The sequence below is a fragment of the Acinonyx jubatus genome, chromosome A1 (assembly GCF_027475565.1).
Source record: "Acinonyx jubatus isolate Ajub_Pintada_27869175 chromosome A1, VMU_Ajub_asm_v1.0, whole genome shotgun sequence".
Classification (NCBI taxonomy): domain Eukaryota; kingdom Metazoa; phylum Chordata; class Mammalia; order Carnivora; family Felidae; genus Acinonyx; species Acinonyx jubatus.
In genome coordinates this window covers 53,568,217-53,587,181 of record NC_069380.1, presented here as the reverse complement: position 1 = coordinate 53,587,181, position 18,965 = coordinate 53,568,217, and the positions used below count along the sequence as shown (strand labels likewise).

The 18,965-nt window shown below is 35.0% G+C and overlaps 1 long non-coding RNA gene across 2 annotated transcripts in view; it reads right to left on the bottom strand.

Moving 5' to 3' along the window:
• Nucleotides 1-759: 759 nt before the first annotated feature.
• LOC113601079 (uncharacterized) overlaps nucleotides 760-18,965 on the bottom strand; it is a 266,173-nt gene continuing 247,967 nt past the window's right edge. For both annotated transcript variants that reach the window (XR_008296153.1, XR_003422217.2), the window contains exons 4-5: nucleotides 14,578-14,848; nucleotides 760-6,052 (exon numbers count right to left, since the gene is read on the bottom strand). This is a non-coding gene — a long non-coding RNA (uncharacterized LOC113601079). The remainder of the gene's footprint in view (nucleotides 6,053-14,577; nucleotides 14,849-18,965) is intronic.

Below are 18,965 nucleotides of genomic sequence, written 5' to 3'. Positions count from 1 at the left end.
CTAGCAATATATGTTATTTTTATCTCATTTACATTTAATGTAATGGTTACATAGTTTGTTTTAAATATAACAATTTCTTGTTCATCTCCGTTTGTCTCATGTGTTCCATGTTCCTTTTTTCTTCCCTTTTAGCCTTTTTTACCCCCACCTTTTTGGTACTGCCTTCTTTTAGTTTAATATTTTTCATGGTTAATAATATTTTATATCTTCAATATACTGTAACTATTGTGTTACTTTAGTGATTATTTTCCTATGTTTTATGTATCTTTAACTTTACCATCTGACTTAATACAATACTTCATATATGTTGTAAGAAACTCAACAGTTTAATTGCATTTTTTTTTCCTCCTGGCCCCTACACTATCATTGTCATACATTTATTTCTACACTTTCATAACCTTTACAATACAGTGTTACTGTTTTCTTTAATCATTCAATATCTTGAAAGTGAACTTAAATAAGAAGAAAATTTCTTATCTCCCTAAAAAAGAAAAAAAACTTCTTTAACATTTCTTAACAGTTCTTGTAATTTAGGCCTGCTGGTGACAAAGTTTTTAAACATCCTTTTGCCTTTTTTGTCCTTATTTTGGGCTTATTATTAAAGATATTTTGCTAGGTATATAGTTTCTAGGCTGAGAGGTTTTATGTTTTTTTTATTTTTTCATTTCTTTAAAGATGTTGTTCAACTATTTTATTGCTTTGTGGTTACCATTAGGTTTGTATATAACATCTTCTGCATGTAGCAATCTATACTAAGTTGATGGTCATTTAAGTTTGAGCCAATTCTTAACCCCTCTCCTCCCCACATTTTAGGTATATGGTGCATATTTTACATTCTTTTCTTTTGTGAGTTCCTTGATGCATTTTTTATAGAAATATTCATCTTTATTGCTTTTGTGTTTCCTATCTTCATATTGTCATTTTTGGTCTTTCCTTTCTACTCAATGAGTCTTTTTGAATATTTCTTTCAGGGTTGGTTTAATGGTCATGAACTCCTTTAGTTTTTATTTGTCTGGGAAACTATTTCTTCTTCTATTCTCCTTTCTGGCTTGGAAAGTTTCTGCTGAAAAATCTGCTGATAACCTTATGGGATTCCTTTGCATGTACTCTCTTCTTCTGTCTTGCTGCCTTTAATATTTTTTCTTTATCACTGTATTTTGCCATTTTAATTATAATGTATCTTGATGTTCATCTGCTTTTGTTGATTTTTGGAGGGTTTTCTGTGCCTCCTGGATCTGCATATTTGCTTCTTTCCCCAGATTAGTCAAGTTTTCAGCTATTATCTCTTCAAATAAATTCTCTTCCCCCTTTCTCTCTCTTTTCTTTTGTGAGCCTCCTATAATATGAATGTTATTACATCTTATGGAGTCACTGAATTCCCTAAGTCTATTCTCATTTTGCATAACTCTTTTTTCTCTCTTTTGTTCAGCTTACTTACTTTCCATTACTCTTTCTTTAAGGTCATTAATTCATTAGATCAAGCATATTTCTCACGTTGCATATTGATCCCTTTATCTCTGCCATATTATTCCTTATTTCTATGTTAATGGTCTCACAGATGTCCATCAGGCATGTTACTTATATCTGTTTTGCTTATATCTCTGGCTGTGGCCTTGTTCTGTTCTTTCATTTGGGACAAATGCCTCTGTCTACTCATTTTGCCTTAAGTCTCTGCTCCTGTTTCTGTGTGTTAGGAAAGTAGCTATGTCTCCTGTTCTTGAAGGTAATGGCTTTATTATGAAGAGGTCTGGTAGTGCCCTGTCGTATAATATTCCCTGTTCCCCAGGGCCTGGTGCTTCCATGACTGTCTCCAGTGTGTGCTGCATGTGCTCTGCTGTTTTGTCCTGGTCAGTTGTCCTTCAGGCCAGTCATCTGCAAAGCTCTCTTTGCTTGCTGTGGGACTGTTTGGTCCCTGGCCTGAATGGGTCAGTTTTAACTAGGTGTGCTCTGATCTGCTTACGTAATGAGACCTGTTGCTGCTGCCGCTGGAACCAAGGCCTCACAAAACTAGACGCAGTGTTGACAGGGATTAGGACCAGTCTTCTGGGGGAGGGGGCCTGCTGCACTGGGACTGAAGCAAGTATGATTGGGAAAGGTGGTTCTTCTGGAGCAGAGTGTAGGGAGAGGGTTGGTGTAAGTAAGTTAGGTAGCGAGTGTCAGTGCTGCACTGATTCCTGCAGGTGGCTCTGTGCTTATGCTGAGGGATGGGTTCCTGGAGGGATCTCTCTATGAACACTACTTCTGTGGGACATGCTCTATAATGATCAACTAATTTCCTCATTGTATGTGCAAGCTCTTCATATAGTGTTTCCACATTGTATGTCAACAGTCTGTTTGCCCAGTCTTTTCTCCAAGAGCAGCCCCAATATCCTCTGAGCTCTCCCAGAACCAAGCATACTGGCCTTAAAAACTCTAGGCTTTAAGTCCCTCTGGTTGAAAGAACTCATCAATGTGGACCCTCTCTCACTTTCCAAGCCAATTGCTATGAGGATTTGTTTTCCCCGTGACCTCCTCTGTGTGATAGTTTTTCTCTCACCCTTCTCTGTGAACAGTGCTCCCTTACCACTGTAGGGGCCACAATCTGTTTCTCTCCCAGACTGCATCTCTGCACGTCTTACCTTCTTGCATGTGGCCTTGTCTCTACCTTTAGCTGTGGAGTTTGTTTGGCCAGTCTTCAGATCAATTTCTGGAGTACTTAGGATGATTTAATAGTTATTTAGTTGTATTTGTGGGATGAGGCGAGCCTAGGGTCATCCTACTCTGCTTCCATCTTCTCCCAACTGTTTTATCGTTTGCATTATTTCCAGCAAACTATCTTTGTTCTGCTAAATATAATGTGTATTTCCCTCTGTGTACCTTTAAGACTTTCTCTTTATCACTGGTCCAGTTTAATTTATGAGTTACCTTGATTTTAAACATTAGATATTCAACACCCGTTCTGAAATATCCTAGGTCAAATATTCCACTTGTAATTAAAACTGATGACATTTTTACAGTATAATTGTGTCCCCAAAATGTTCATTCTTATCTTAATATTACTGTGTACTTATTGTAATGCTTTTAATGGCTCCTTAGAAACTATTAGGATTAAGTTTACTATCTGAAGCACTCACTGTTCAAACCATTAACTCATGGTGCAAAGATGATTTAGTAACTAATGCTTCACGTTTCACTTAGCTGGACTGTTTTTCTGCATTGTGCTTGGAGTTAGTTGAGATATTTGGAACTGTTAAAATTTTTGAATAGTTTAATCAATCTGGAAATTTTTATGTCATTATTTCTTCAAATATTCTTTTCTGCCACTTCCCTTTCCCCATCTCAGCCAAATATCATGAATATCATGCTTCCAATTGCAATTATAATTTTTTTTTTAAAAATTGTCCCAAAGCTCACTAGTGTTCTGTTCATTTTGTTTTTTATTATTATGTTTTAAATTAATTTATTTATTTTGAGAGAGATAGAGACAGCACGGGTGGGGGAGGGGCAGAGAGAGAGGAAGAGAGTGAGAATACCAAGCAAGTGCTGTGCTGCCAGTGCAGAGTCCAATGTACGGCTGGAACCCATGAAATGGTGAGATCATGACCTGAGCTGAAACCAAAAGTCAGACGCTAAACTGACTGAGCTATTTTGGTGCCCCTGTTCATTTTTAAATTAGATATTTTTCCCTGTGTGTTCCAATTTTGCATAATTTCTATTGCTGTGTCTACGAATTCACTAATCATTTGTTCTGCAATGTATAGTCTGCAGTTAATAACATCCAATGCATTTTTCATCTCAGACATTGTCGTTTTCACCTCTAGAAGTTTGGCTATATTTTTATGTCTTTTCTGTCACTACTTACATATTCAATTTTTCCTGTAGCTTTTTGAACATATGGAATACAGTTGTAATAACTGCTTTAATGTTCTTGTCTGCCAATTCTAACATCTGGGTCAGTTTCAATTGATTTCATTTTCTCCTCATTATGGATTGCATTCTCCTGCCTGTCTGAATGGCTGATAATTTTTTATTGGACATCAGGCATTGTTAATTTTACCTTGTTGGATGCTGGATATTTTTGTAATCCTATATTCTCAATCTTTGTTCTTGGACTCATTTATGATACTAAAAAATGGTTTGAGGCTTTTGAGCCTTATATTTAAGATTTGTTAAGGTCTGGAGCAGTGCTCAGTCTAGCTAATTATTCCCTAGCACAGAGGCAAGAGTCTTCTGAATACCAAATGTTCAATGAATTATGAGGGTTTCCAATCTGGGTGATGGAAATAGAGTTTATTCCCAGCCCTGGGTGAGCTCAAGTTACTGTATTCTAATCCTTTTAGGTGGTTCATTTCCAAGCCTCAGGTAGTTTTTCACATGCTTTCACTGATCAGTAGTCTGATGAACACTTGAGGGATCCCTCTACAGATCTCTGGAACTCTCTCTGTGCAGCTTTGTTATCCCAGTACTCTATCATCTACTGACAGTCTAGCTACCTTGTTTTTCCTGGACTATGAGATCTGTGTCTTCAACATAGGAAGTCTGCCTAGCTCTACCTGAGTTTCTCCTTCTCGCTCTGTAACCTGGAAGTTCCCTCAAATAAGTAACCTTAGGCAATTTTAGGGTTTACCTCATTTTCTGTATCTCAAAAGTCTCCATTTTCTGTTGTCTCATGCCCAATATCTTGAAAAGCATTGTGTTATTTATTTAGTTCAGTTTTTTTGTTTCTCTTAGATAGGAAGATAAATCCAATTATATTAATTACATATAACTGATACTTTAATAACTAGCATAATCCCCATGTTGCTTTTCCAATTCATGGAGTGAGAGAAAGTTTGAACACTGAAAGTTCCTGGAATTTACCCTACCTTTCAAAATTGATGCTAAAAACAGTGTTATACTCCTGGGGAAATCAATGGCTAACACCATCATCAAAACTTTAAAGATGCAAGACTTAGGATCTCTATTACATTCTCCTTTAAATCAGCTAGTACAGGAGATGATTATTCTTAGTGTATACCAGGCAGTTATTTTAAGCTTAATCAGTTATTTACTCCAATTGCATATCAACACAGATCCCAGGACCTATTATGTATTTATGGATCTTTCAAACACTACAGCAGTAATAGCATTCTAATAGGACTTGGTGACTCAGAATTACCAGTTATCATGGAGGTCTTTTAAGTTATATTTATGAATAGGGAGATAAATCCTGGAGCCTGATACCTCTGTAAAGTTTCTAGTGTCTAATAGTTTGAACATGTAAGTTAGTTACCTTCAGGTGTAAAAAAAAAAAAAAATGGTGCATTTGAAAACTACATGCTAGGTATGTCTCTTTGGATTTGAGAAGTTACATACACCACTTTCGATATACCGTTCAGAACAGACTCATTTATCGAGTTGACCCTAAAATCTGCCAACTTTGGGAAAACCTAGAGCAAGATATAGCTCTTCAGATGGTCCAGGCTGCAGTGTTCTTCCACCTGGGCCTTTTATAGTTTAATAGCACTTCTATGTGTATAAGTTGGAGGCACTTCATTTGTGTGTGTGTTTTGAAAAAGAAGACATGTAATCAAGACATGTAAAGGCATAATTGTTTGAAAAAAACGGTTAAAAGAAAAGGTCAGGAGTGAAATGCAGGGGAAAAAAGACACAGAAAACAAAGTTAGAGGATGCATCAAGAAAATGAAAAATAGAGAGACGGTGGATTTTTCTGGATGCACATTCCAGTCTAAGTCATGCTCCAAAACCGAACTCCATCTGCCCATCTTAGTTTTCTGGAACAAAGTCCCACTCATTCAAACCCACCCATCCTCCACAAACAATTCCTTTTCCCCAGACATTCTTACCTCCCACACTTACAGCAGCATCACATATCACTTGGAATTTGTAGTGATTTTTTTATTTTTCATATCACTAAAACATTTTCCTCTTAACCAACAGGATAATCACTTTTCTCTCTGCCAAATTATGTACTTCTATTTCTCATCATGAAGGAAATAAAATCCAGGTTGGGAAACTTGACAGCACTTGCATCATCTCCAGGCAGCACATCCAAAATGTGTATCTGTGGACTCTAAGGGAAGGGCAATACAATTAGGATTTTTTAAATGAAAGTCAATAAATGAAAAAGTTTAAACATAAAATCCATTTGTTTTTTAATGATACCATACTAGAACTATTTTAGGCGGGGGCGGGGGGGCATCTTTGTCTTAAAGAGGTATTCTTTGGAAAAATAGCTGTTTTAAAATTTTTTATTTAGTTTTCAGAGAGAGAGAGAGAGAGAGAGAGAGAGACAGTGTTTGGGGGGGTGGGGGCAGAGAGAGAGGAAGACACAGAATCTGCAATAGGCTCCAGGCTCTGAGTGGTCAGCACAGAGCCTGATGTGGGGCTTGAACCCACGAACCGTGAGATCATGACCTGAGCCGAAGTCAGAGGCTTAACTGACTGAGCCATCCAGGTGCCCCAAAAATAGCTTTCTTAAAAGGATCTTGGATATCTTTTTTTAATATATGCTAAATGCATACCCAATAAGTATATCTAACCTTTCAGGTATAAATAAACATAAAACTTTATAATGACCTGTTCTATGGTATTTTTAAAATTTAAATACCAGAACTTCTTTAAAAAAAAAATTAGGATCATCTGGAGTGCCTGGGTAACTCAGTCAGTTGAGCATCCAACTCTTGATTTTGGCTCAGGTCTTGATCCCAGCCTCATGGGATGGAGCCTCACTTCTGGCTCCACACTGAGCATGGAGCCTGCTTGAGATCCTCTCTCTCCCTCTCCCTTTGCCCCTCTCCCCCGTGTGCATGCTTTCTCTCTAAAATTAAAAAAAAAATTAATATCATCATTCAGTAGCTGTAATATTGGTAATATTCACATTCTTAACTTTAAATTGTAATGCCTTTTTATACAACATGATGAGATCTTGATCTCATAGCCTTGTTTTTAGTGTTAACACTTTTAACATTACATAATGAAAACACATAAAATGTAATATTTTTGCTCATAACATTACATGATGAAAAAACAGGGTACAGTATCTTTTTATTCATAGGATAAAAATTTCAATAAAGTAGATGTACACCCACTCTTCTGAAAGTGTAGTTTCATAAGTATTTATCGAGTATTGCTGTCCATTTACTTTGTCATTAAATGTCGTGGAAAAAGTACTTGTTTGCAAATATCTAGAATTCTGTTGTACAGAGACCTGAATTTATTGCTATATGATTTTTTTCAAAATAGGCTTTCTGCTTCTATACATTAGTTTTTCCAAGAGTATGTAATTCTCATAACTTATCCCAAAGAGTTGGGCAGATCAGGGTTATCTGATGCCAGATATCTGGCATCCTTTTTGTTGTTGTTTATGATTAGAGCAAACTATATAAACAATTCTGTATATAGCAATGGGAGTCTGCAGTGCCTACGTGATAGATTATAAATTCCTTGACTTTGAATCTAGCTCATGATGACTAATCAAAATAAAAAATTATAAAGTTGTGATTCTCTTTTCTCCCTCATCACCTTTTTTTCTTCCTCCTCTCCTTGCCCTTTTGGCAATCACCATCATTATTATTCTCAACATTGTTATCATCCTCTTTGTCATTCCTTATTTATTTGCAATATTATGAAAATAATGACATGATGATAATGCATCTACCTGTACTTTCTAAACATTAGATATATGGGCTGTGATTATTAGTAATCCTATCGGAACTATGCATGAGAGGAAATAAGAACCATTGCAAGAGGCTTGAAGTTTCTGAGGGATGGAAGGGAACAGGTGGAAATCCATCTGCTCCTTGGGGAACACTAAGGTATCTTTATATAAAATGCAGCACATTGGATGAGTAATGTACACTTTTTCAAAAACATTTTATGAGAAACATGTTTATCTGATTTTCTGTATCTGGATATCTGTATATGATTGAAATGCCAGAGAAGTCCACTATACTTAGATAACTCTCTTTAATAATGATGTGTTGGGATTCTTGGTAATTTATAAGTATGTTAAGCTAATCAAGCATGAGTAAACCATACTTAGAACTAAAGTAAATATACAGAAACTATAAAAATATATACAGAAACTATAAATGATATGTCAAAATCCTGCATTAATATTATTATTGTTATTTGAACTGCTGTATTTATTGAGGATACATTTTTTTTATCTTTCTGTAGTTGACAAAAATTCATATTTTAAATACAAAATGCAGTATTCTCCTAATTATTCTACCAGAAGTCTATGTATATACTAGAAACCCAGGAGGTACAATGGCTCTAGTACAAAATGTGTTTGGCACAGGGATATCTGGAATTCCTTTAGGAAATACTTTCTAGGACTGATGAGAATTATTTTTTAACTCACCTAGTTTTGATGGAAATAAGATTATCTTCCACATTTGGTGTTTGGTCACTGGGTTACCAAATTTGGCCGTACATCAAGATCACTGGAGTAGGATTTTAAAACACAGATTCCTGCATCTCAACTCAGAGATTTGTAATTCTGTAAGTCTGGGATAGGGCCCATAATCACTGAACTTTAAATTTTTTTTCATGTAATTTTACTAACTAGTAGGAGCCAAGTATCAAAAAAACAGCTCCAAAAGTCAATTACTTTTTACAAATAAGCCCTTTCATATATCATTGCTTCTCATGCCTACATTAAAATGATCCCTTATTCCAGACATAGTCTATTTGCCCTTTGATGGCATTTGGTTATTTCACACAATTATGCTCGGGTAATTGTGGATTACACCTAAAATCTGATTTCTTAAGAATATCCTATTTCTGCATGTGTGGCTATGGATTTACTGGGGAGTGTTTTCTCAAGAAAAGACATAGATAATATAGCTAATGTTTTTTCAGATGAATTAGGAAGAATTACTTATCAAAAAATAGACACGGAAGTGGCTTAACTGCATCCCAAGAAAATTATTTTGTTCTAAGCTAGACAAAGTTACTCAAGTGATCTATTACACTGATCTGATTTTTTTTTAAAAAGAAACATTATTTGAAGCAGCAAAAACAAAAATTTTTTAAGTTTGATTTACCCAAAGTGATGTACTGGTAAACCTTGATACAGTACATAAAGAAGCAACTCATGCTTATATTTAGCTTTCTGCTTAGAACTTCAGAATTTTGGAAGGGCTGTATCAGTCTGACATGGCCAATGGTTTGGTCACAATATCAGAGATCAGACATGTGGTTGCCTCAATGGTTTCAGTCCCTGCCAAAGGACACTGTTAAGAGTTTTAACTGGGTGGGCAGCCAAGGAGACAGATGATATATATCCACATGTAGACTGTCACTAGTAACACAGACAGCAGTGTAGAACTCCTGCTCATGAGCCAGTGTCATCGCTGATCCTGAGAGAAGCTTATTTTGTTGACAACAGCCCTGGACTGAAGCAAAGAAAAGCTGTCTTCAGTTACTTGCAAAGAGTGTGGCCCTCTTTATGACATTAACTTTTTCCCTTAAAACTGAGGGTTGCAGATGGCAGATTCTATCTGGCTCTGGCAAGGACACATTTCATCAGGGGGCAGCGTTCTCTTAGTGTGTTGAAGACTCCCTGGGGTAATATTTATCCCATAGCTTAGAATCTGGGGAATGGCTCTCTTAGACTTCTTGATAGATGCTACTCCTTTGTTGTATTACCTAGGATTATAGCAGAGGGTTTGTTCAGATGTCAAGAAGGCCTGTAGACTATGCTTTGACACCAAGATAAGCCAAGAAAAGTGTAAAATTGCCAGATAAATCACTTTGAAACATAATTTGATTGAATGTACGTTAACATGATTACTGCTTCTACTCTCAGCACGGGTCATTGTGTGTAGTCTATACATTAGCACCTCAAGATGGTTTTTTGATGCTGCAAAAGCAATTAAATTCCCACAATAAGTTCTCCAAAACTATAAATGTGTTCAGTAACAAAAGCCAAATGAAATATTACAAGGGTCTAAACATGTAAATAGGTAGCCTACTCCTCATTATGGTATTTTAAGAACACCCATAGATTCCTTAGAACTCTAAAAAAAAAAAAAAAACAACAACCATGATTCTTGAACAAAGTAACAAGTAGGAAAAGTTTACCACCTGCCTCTGTTTCTCTAACTACCATATTTGACTATTTTTCTCTCTCTCAGAATTGTCTGTCTCAGGTGGGTGGATTATTACTTTCTCCTTAGAGTGTGTACAGATACATATATGTGTGCATAGATATCATCCATATGTCATTGTTTTTCACATTATTTGCAATTTAAAAACAAAAATAAAATTAATTTCTTTGCGGCACTGGCAAAAGCATCCGTCATCATTTTCAAGACTTTACAATAATAAGTAATGTCCAAATTATGGCTTCTCTCATGACTGCTAACTTACTGAATATCACTTTTACTTGATGGGAAATTAATATGCATATAATGCCACGAGCCCCTGGTTGAAAAGGACCTAGGTGTAAAATGGATTCGCTTTCATTTCCTCCCCTGTGGTACTGATTTTGATTGTGGAACAGAAGGTATGAATTTATAACATGATGTGTGATTAAGTAACAGCTGTCAGTAATTGGATGCAGCAAAGTTCCTAATGAAACCTTTAAGTCATGAAATATTTACCTGATTTTTGTTTCACTACAAAGACCGAAAATCAATGTAGGTTATTAAAACATCTGGCTCAAGTTTTGAGTTTTTGCAATCCTGAAAACTCTACCTCAAATAGTTGTTTCTATAAGGGGAGACCACTTGATTTTTTTGTGTGTGTTCATGAATTTGTGGATTAGAGTTGCTTTTCTCCACAATGATAGAATGTTACGTTAATATGTTTTATATTGAGATATTTGCACTTCCCTGAAACATATACCCAGATGATTGAAATTATTTTTTTCTAGGAATGAATCTTTGTGAATGAAATAGCACATCAGCTTTCAAAGGTTTAAAAAATATACACTAGATACGATTTTTCTACTATAAAACCATTAAATTGTAAAATCTTCTTTCTCCAGTGAAGAGAGGATCTTGCCTAATGTTTTAAAAGCTGTTAAAATTTACCCAAATAAGAGACTAATTTTAGGAAGTATATGTTACTATTAAATGAAATGTTCACAGATCCAAATTCTTCAATGAATGCCTAAATAATACTTTCACATTTCTGTTTTATTTCTCCTAAAAAGGAAGACTATTACCTGAGAGTCAGAATCAGAGATATCAAGATAGTATAAAGCTTTCCAAAACCAGATAAATATTATTGTCCCCAGCTTGGAGGTGAAAAGTCCAGAGTAAGGAAATAAACAGAATATCAAAACTGAGGTGTCCAGACTTTTAAAGAAGTCTGGGTATGACAAATGACACAAGCATAGCAACCTCACGTTGTGTTAAAAATCGATGTTACATTCCTCAACCGATTTGCCTTAATAACCCATTGCACAAGTGAGTAAACATGCATATTCCACATGGACCCATTATCTTTTGGCTTCTGGAACAAGAACTTTCCAAAAGTCATTTTTACGTGAGAATAACATTCAGATGAAAGTGCTTTCACAACATAACAGTGCCCTTCCATCTCAGAACTGTAGTTATTAAGTTGACAGAAGCTTGGCTCGGATAAAGACATCCATCCATCCACGGAGAGACTTTTAAAAGAGATATTAAAATAGTTGTCAAAAAGTCATCTACGTGTAAACAGCTTCCCTTGTCTTATGCAGCAGGAAAAAAACAAGTTTATGAGCTAAAGAAAGGTTTAAAACTATTGACTGAGGAGGGTGCTAAACTCAGTGCAAATGGAGATAGGCCACTGGCAAGAGGTTATGCACACAAAGCATGACTTAAATGTAACATAATCAGATTTAGTTCTTTGTCCTCGAGGGCTCTAATTTTATAGTTAGACAACTCACAGTGGGACCTATTTTATATAGCAGTAAAATAATAGATTGGATAAGAATAGGTTTAATTGCCAGGCAAAGCTATTTAATTTAGCTACAAACTGTTATGAATTACATTATTAGTAAAATAAAATTTTAAAAAATCAACCCATAAGCAGTTGGTAAAGACAATAGCAGTTTCTCTTTAATATGGTCTATTTTATCACTAAACAGTTCAAACACAGAAAAGTGTAAAGGAACATACTGTAAACCTTATTTTCCAAACCCACTCAGGTTCAGGGCACCTTAACAGTGTGTCCTCTTTGTTGGGGATCTTTTATAACCTTTTGATTGTTTAGGCCTCCGTGATTTTTCTTAACCCCATCTCTCCTCTGAGGTATTCAGTAACCTTCACTGCCTCCTTTAACTTTCTAGTTAAAAGTCAAGTGCTTTAATCTAACCCACAAGGCCATTCGTGATGAGAACCCTAACACTCTAATTTAATATCCTGTTCATCTCCTACATGAACTCGTGTTTGAATTATACTTTCATAGGCAGTCTATATGATTTAGATGCCTCTATTTTATGTTCACCTAGTACCCTGAAAATGCCTTTATCATAGTTACTGTCACCCCTATGTTGTAAAAATTATTCACTTAACTGTGTTATCTAGTTTAATAAGTTTCCTTAGGATAAAGATTACATAATTATTTGGCCAAATATGCTCATAAAAAGTGTAGTGCTTGCTTCACAGATACGTTTGTTACCTGGATGTTTCTCTTTTGGGAAAAAAAAATCTGTATTAAAGCCAAAATCTCAAAAAATTTATAGATACTTGCTAAATGAAGCAGGTTTGGTGCAGTTAAGAAATCAACAAACACTGAATAAACATAAAACTTGAAGAGAATAAGGGGCACCTGGGTGGCTCAGTGGGTTGGTGTCTGACTTCAGCTCAGGTCATAATCTCACGGTTTGTGGGTTTGAGCCCCATGTCAGGCTTTGTGCAGACAGCTTAGAGCCTGGAGGCTGCTTTGGATTCTGTGTCTCCCTCTCTCTCTGCCCCTCCCTGACTTGTGCACACTCTCTCACTCAAAAATAAATAAACATTAAAAATAATTTTAAAAAATAAAAGAGTAGACATTCAAAATTATTTTAAGATGAGAAGATATCTATTTTATGTTTAGTTGCTATTTTATGTCCCTGACTTTAAATGGAGATTATTAATTACTGCTTGTATAGAATTCATGTAAATTTATATAAAACAAATGTGAGCTGCTAAACATTTGTTTGATTTATACATTCCTAATAATTATCTATTTTCCCTCCAAAATGGAGCGATCAATTTAGATGTTTTTGGAAGAGAAGAGCACCTAAATTTTTTTCCCTTTTACTTTTTTGTTGTTCTCGGCTCATCTCTCCTTCTCATAATTCAATGCCTCATCAAGATTATCTGTATTATTCAAAAATAGTTTGCTTTTATGGATGCTTTACTGCCTCACATGACAAAACACTGGTGGAGAAAAAAAAAACCCAGACAGACACATCCTAGGAGCTAATTTTTTTCTAAGTTGTGCTTCAGTGCGTTAAAAGAAAGAAAGAAATATATACCGAAGCAGCTGTTACTGCTCTATCAAGGTACTAAATAGCTGACCTAGTTGGTCCTAATTATTGATAGTTTGCCACTGCTTCTACAAAAGCGTTAGCAGAATTGACAGCAGGAACACACATGATTTATTCATTCAGAATGATCTATAGCTTCCTGCATTTTAGGCTCCAGGCACAAACACTGTTCAATGCCATGTCATTCAGCAAGAACCAGGCTGAGACAGGAAGCACTTTAGCATGTTTACAGAAATATCTTTTAAAACAGACTTAACTATCAGACAACCCCCTTGTAAAACCCTTGCCCTAAGAAACTTGGGTAAAAGATTATCACTCCACACTCAACAAAAATCAATTTTGGAGACTGACAGTTACTCAGACTGATGTTGGATTTCCTTTATTCGTTGAATTGAATTGCCTGTAGACTTTGAATATGCTAACATTCACCAGGTGCTTTTTCCTGACTCCGGTGACTTTTTTTTAAAGCCATTAAAAATCCCTCTTGCATTTTTATCAAGTATCCTATGTATACAGTGGAGAAGACTGTGATTGATAGTTGTTTAAGAAACCAACAATTGGTGAAAGGCAAGCCTGCCAATTTTTATATATCCTGGAATAATGATAACATTAATAATAATACTAAGGCACAGTTGAGGACATAGTAAATACCAGGCATCCGTCCAGCCCTTTACATGCATTATCCATTTAATCCTCAGCCGAAACTCTCCAAAGTATGTGTGATCTCCAGCTACCAAAGCTGTCACCGAGGCTAAAATATGTTGAGTATCTTGTCCAAAGTGACAGAAATTCCAAGAGCACTAATTGACAGCAAAGTCTCAGAGACCAAGACCTGAGTTCTCAATCACTATGTTAAATTACATTTTATTTTCAGTATTCCTCTCATTCCACGAGGAACTCCACGATGAATCCATCACCTGAACAGGAGAGATTATTTTGATGTGAATGATTTCCAGATTTGTCTCCAAATTTTATCACCTGCCTAAACTGCCGATCTGTAACCCCCAATGCCTAACGTTGTTCCGACGGGACTGCTGCCCTTTTACACCAATACCGCCCCCAACCTTCATTTATTCTCACATGCTTCAACTTTTCTTCAAATTCAGGCTCCAAAGAAAACTTACCATTCCTCTTCCTCCAACCTCCAACCTCAGATCGAATTCTTTCCTTTGGCTGAGCAGCCGCCATCTAGAGAATAGAGGAGATATGGTAGAAGTGGCAGAATATGGCTTTGGCTGTTGCCACGGAAGCAGAATCATGGGGCCTCCATCTTCTTTCTCTCTTTGCACTCACGTTTGCCCTCATCTCCCAGTTCCCAGTACACACGTAGATTCATTCTGTACTCTGGGGTCTCATCCTTTGTTTCATTGTAAATTAATGCTCTTGGGGAAAGATCTGAAAACAAACAGTTGTCCCATTTACTTTTAGTCCTTTCCTTTTGTGTTTGAATTGTAAGAAAGGATTAAAAATGGATAGATTTTTATTTATTACAATGCCAATTGGTAGAGGTTTCACTGAGCAAAAGGGCCCTTTGCTTATCTTATTTTACGCTGGTAACACACTGATAGGTACTTTATCTTTAGCACATTCTCAACAGAAGATCAAAGCAAGAATAGAGAAGAGATCAGGATGTGAGAGTTCTTCAAGAGTTCTCTTTGTACTGGGCATCATACACAGTGATGATGGATGTCTTCAGAACAATCACTGAAAGAGACCCATGTTAAAAATGATGCTCCTTGAGAATCTCCAAGTGGATGAAGGGATTTTAAGTGGTTGGAGAAGAGGCAAGTCAAATCCAAAACAAATTGGATTTCCACTTTATATTAACAACAAATCACTGAGCACCAAAAATTTTAAAGAGGCTGGGGGATTGAAATGAACATAATATGATTTACTAATCTTAGAATTTTAATATTATCATGCCTCAGCTCCTGAGCATTTCTCAGGAAATTCTCCCAAATGCACAGATTTGTCTGATCATAAATGTGTGGTTGTCCACTCACCTGGGGATTTAGTGCTTCTTAATAATCTTTGATTTTCCTTAGGCAGTTTTCTTTCCTACTTCCTCAAAAATTATTTCAAACTTCAAAATTTTCCTACAAGCTTTTCTTTCTCCTGTTCCCTCTCAAGGCTCTACGTACATGTATGGGTAAAGTTTTCAGCTCTAAGTAATGTTAAAATGACATTTGGAAAAGAAATCTCCACGATGTCACCCAGAAACACTTCACACAATATGTGTACTACCCTTTATATTATGTTCTTTAAAAAAATTAGGTGTAGTGGCAAGACTGAAAATGAAAAAAAAATTGATAAAATTTGACTCTAACCCCCATATTCACTTCCTGAGAAACATCAGGTAACTGTTCAATTTTCCTTAGTGTTAGTGCTTAGCATCTTCTTTCAGCTCAATTCTTTCAGCTCAATCTCTTACACAAGAGATAGCATTCTCTGCTTGTTTTCTGTATGTAAACTTCACCTCTCAATCAGATTGCAACTTTGTACATGTTTCTCATAGTAACTCACAGAGTGTTAAGCAGGTGTGGCTGACAAGAAATCTGCTTTTATTTTAGCTTTCTATTTTATCATAATGTTAGCTGATAATCCAATATGTAATAATAACTCACTTGGTGAGATTTACAAGGGTAAAATTTGTGAAATCTTATATATATATATTTATATATATATGAATATATATACTTATATATGTAAATATGTAAGTATATATATTTATATTATATATACATATTATATAAATATATATGTACATGTATATGTACATACATAATATATATACATATATATGTATATATAATATATAATATTATATATATTTATATTCCAAGTATATATTTATGTATATAAGTATATATTCACATATATATGTGAAATTATATATATTACAAAATATAAAAAGTTAAATGTGTGCTGTGTTTAATTCTATAATTCCAAGAAAAATTTCCTCTAAAGAATCTACTTTTCTACTTTAATTAAATATTAATTTATGTCAAAGCCTAGAAAAAAACCTTAATGTAAACATGTAGGTCATGATCAATACATAAGAAGCAAAAAAAGCCTGAAACATAATAAAAACTGCACCATAGATTTATACATTCCTTTTTTGTGGTTTATGGGTAGTTTATTATCTGCTTTTTACTAACCTCAAAAGAACAGTGTCTTTAAGAAACATCAACTTTTTTATATTAAATCAGAATAATAAACAACCCATGGAGATAAAGATAACTTCATTAATGATGATAGGAAGCTGGCTCGGATATAAGTAATTTCCGACTCTTATCTTTTGTTTTTAGTCTCAACTTCAAAAGAGTAATGAGAATCAGCTTTTCCTTCTGCTCCCTCTCAAAGCTCTTTGTAAATGTATTGGGGAAGTTTTAGGTGCTATGTAATGCTAAGATGACATTGGAAAAGAAATCTATTACTATATTTTTAAACAGTATTTATTTCCATTATGTTGTATCAACAGCACTAAATAATTACCAGAAAAAGAAATCCATGACCTGAATCACTATTTAGCAATTTCTGTTGCCGCAATACATGTTTTAATCATAATAATTAAGGGTACAAATACCCAGGACTTTATTTATTAACTGTGGAGTATTAAGTGAGAAATATTTGTTTCACAATATTGAATGTGAAACAATTCGTATGCCTTTAAGGATATAACCTAGAAGCCACAAGTATAATAAAGTCAGGTAGATATAATACTAACAGAAAAATATTTTTGCTGAAATATAGTTAATGTAGAATGGAATTGTAAAGATGAGTTCTATTAGAAGATTAAGCTTACTTTCTTTTTCTCCTTCTCCTTTCTCCTTTCTCCTTTTTATTCTTTCTTCATTTCCTGTCTTCAATTTCTGAGACAACTTCTCACTCTATAGATCTAGGAATGATCTGTGCATTAGGGACCAATAACACCTGTCCTTCATCCAGATTCTGGTTCCTGATTCCATTTGCTTTTAGAATAAACCCTTCCTCCTCATACCCAGCACACTTAAACCTGCCTCTTCCTTTACTTGTCAATGTACAGCTCTCCTTCTTCATTAAATATCTCTAGACCCTCCCCAAAACATGGTGAATTCAAGAAGCAGAAAGATGTTTGTTTTGATATGGAGGGGAATTAAAGTGTTGTTAACACTAATATAGGCAGAAATCATGTCAAAAACCATTGGATGGATAAACCAACAAGTTTAAACTTTATTATGAAAGTCATAGAGTGCAGAGAGAACTCTGAGGAAGAACAGGTTAAATTCTTATTTGTGTTTGAGAAAAATCACTGTAACTGAAAGAAAGGATACATTAGAAGCAAGAAAGACTGGAGCCTGGGATAGTATTTTATCTCTTTGAATAATTATGCATGTGTACACAAAATAACTGTAGGTATTTTCATGGAATAGATTACATCTTGCATATAAGAATTTTATGGCCAAGTGACTTGTAAGTATACTTGTAAGGATACTAAACTGTGATGATCTACGTAAATTTTATTAGAATTTAAGTGGAAAGGAACTAAGATGTGGGTCTTCCTCCAATTAATTCAATAACTTTCCTTCTTAAACACACACATACATACACACATATCCTGTTCCACTGAAATTGGCAAAAACACATTTTTGTTAAACTTTACAATGACAAATAAATGTATTGAGCATACATGTAATCATAATTGTAATTGTTTAATGCCTAGGAGCCACCACATGCTGATAATAGACTTTTAATAGAAAAAATTTTGTAAGATGTCTTTGGTCCACAAGGTATAGTTGGCATTGTCTCTAAGTTACTTTCCCCCAATATTCTACATGACTACATTTAGCGTCTGAAAGATCTCAGTCTTATTTGTCTATAAGAAACATAGCTCAATGCTTTAGCTACCAAAATTAACATAAAGAATTCAGTAAATGAGAGAAACTGTTAAGTGACAGGTATTAAAAGAATAAATTGTCTGTTACTTGAAAAGCAGTAGAGGATTATACCACACACCTAACTATGCACACATAAACCTCATATTCCTAGGTATTTTGTGTGTATGTATCGGAATTTATATTTCATATATAACAAATGTGGAATCTGAGACAAATATCTAAACGAAACCAATGGTAGTTTTAGATTCCATTTTCAGTAAACTTGGCCAAAATTTACAGGTTTGATTTAGTGTAGAAAAATTGATTGGCAACATTCAGTACAGAACTGGACAGAGTCTAGAAAGATTAAGACTAGGCCTTGCAGTTGGTATGTCCACAAAAACACCCACAGAACTAGGGCAGAGAAGAAAATGTGACTTTGAAATCAGACATATCCATGTTCAAACTCCAGTTTGACCACTTAGCACTGAATAATCTTGAACAAGCTTCCTAGTCTTTCTTGAGCTCTGTTTCATTTGTAAATTGAGATAATATTATTAACCTCAAAAAATTGTCATACAGATGAAATGAGGTAACACATATATTACATCTAGCACAGAGTCTAAAAGCAGTTGTATAATAAAAAGTAGCTTTCA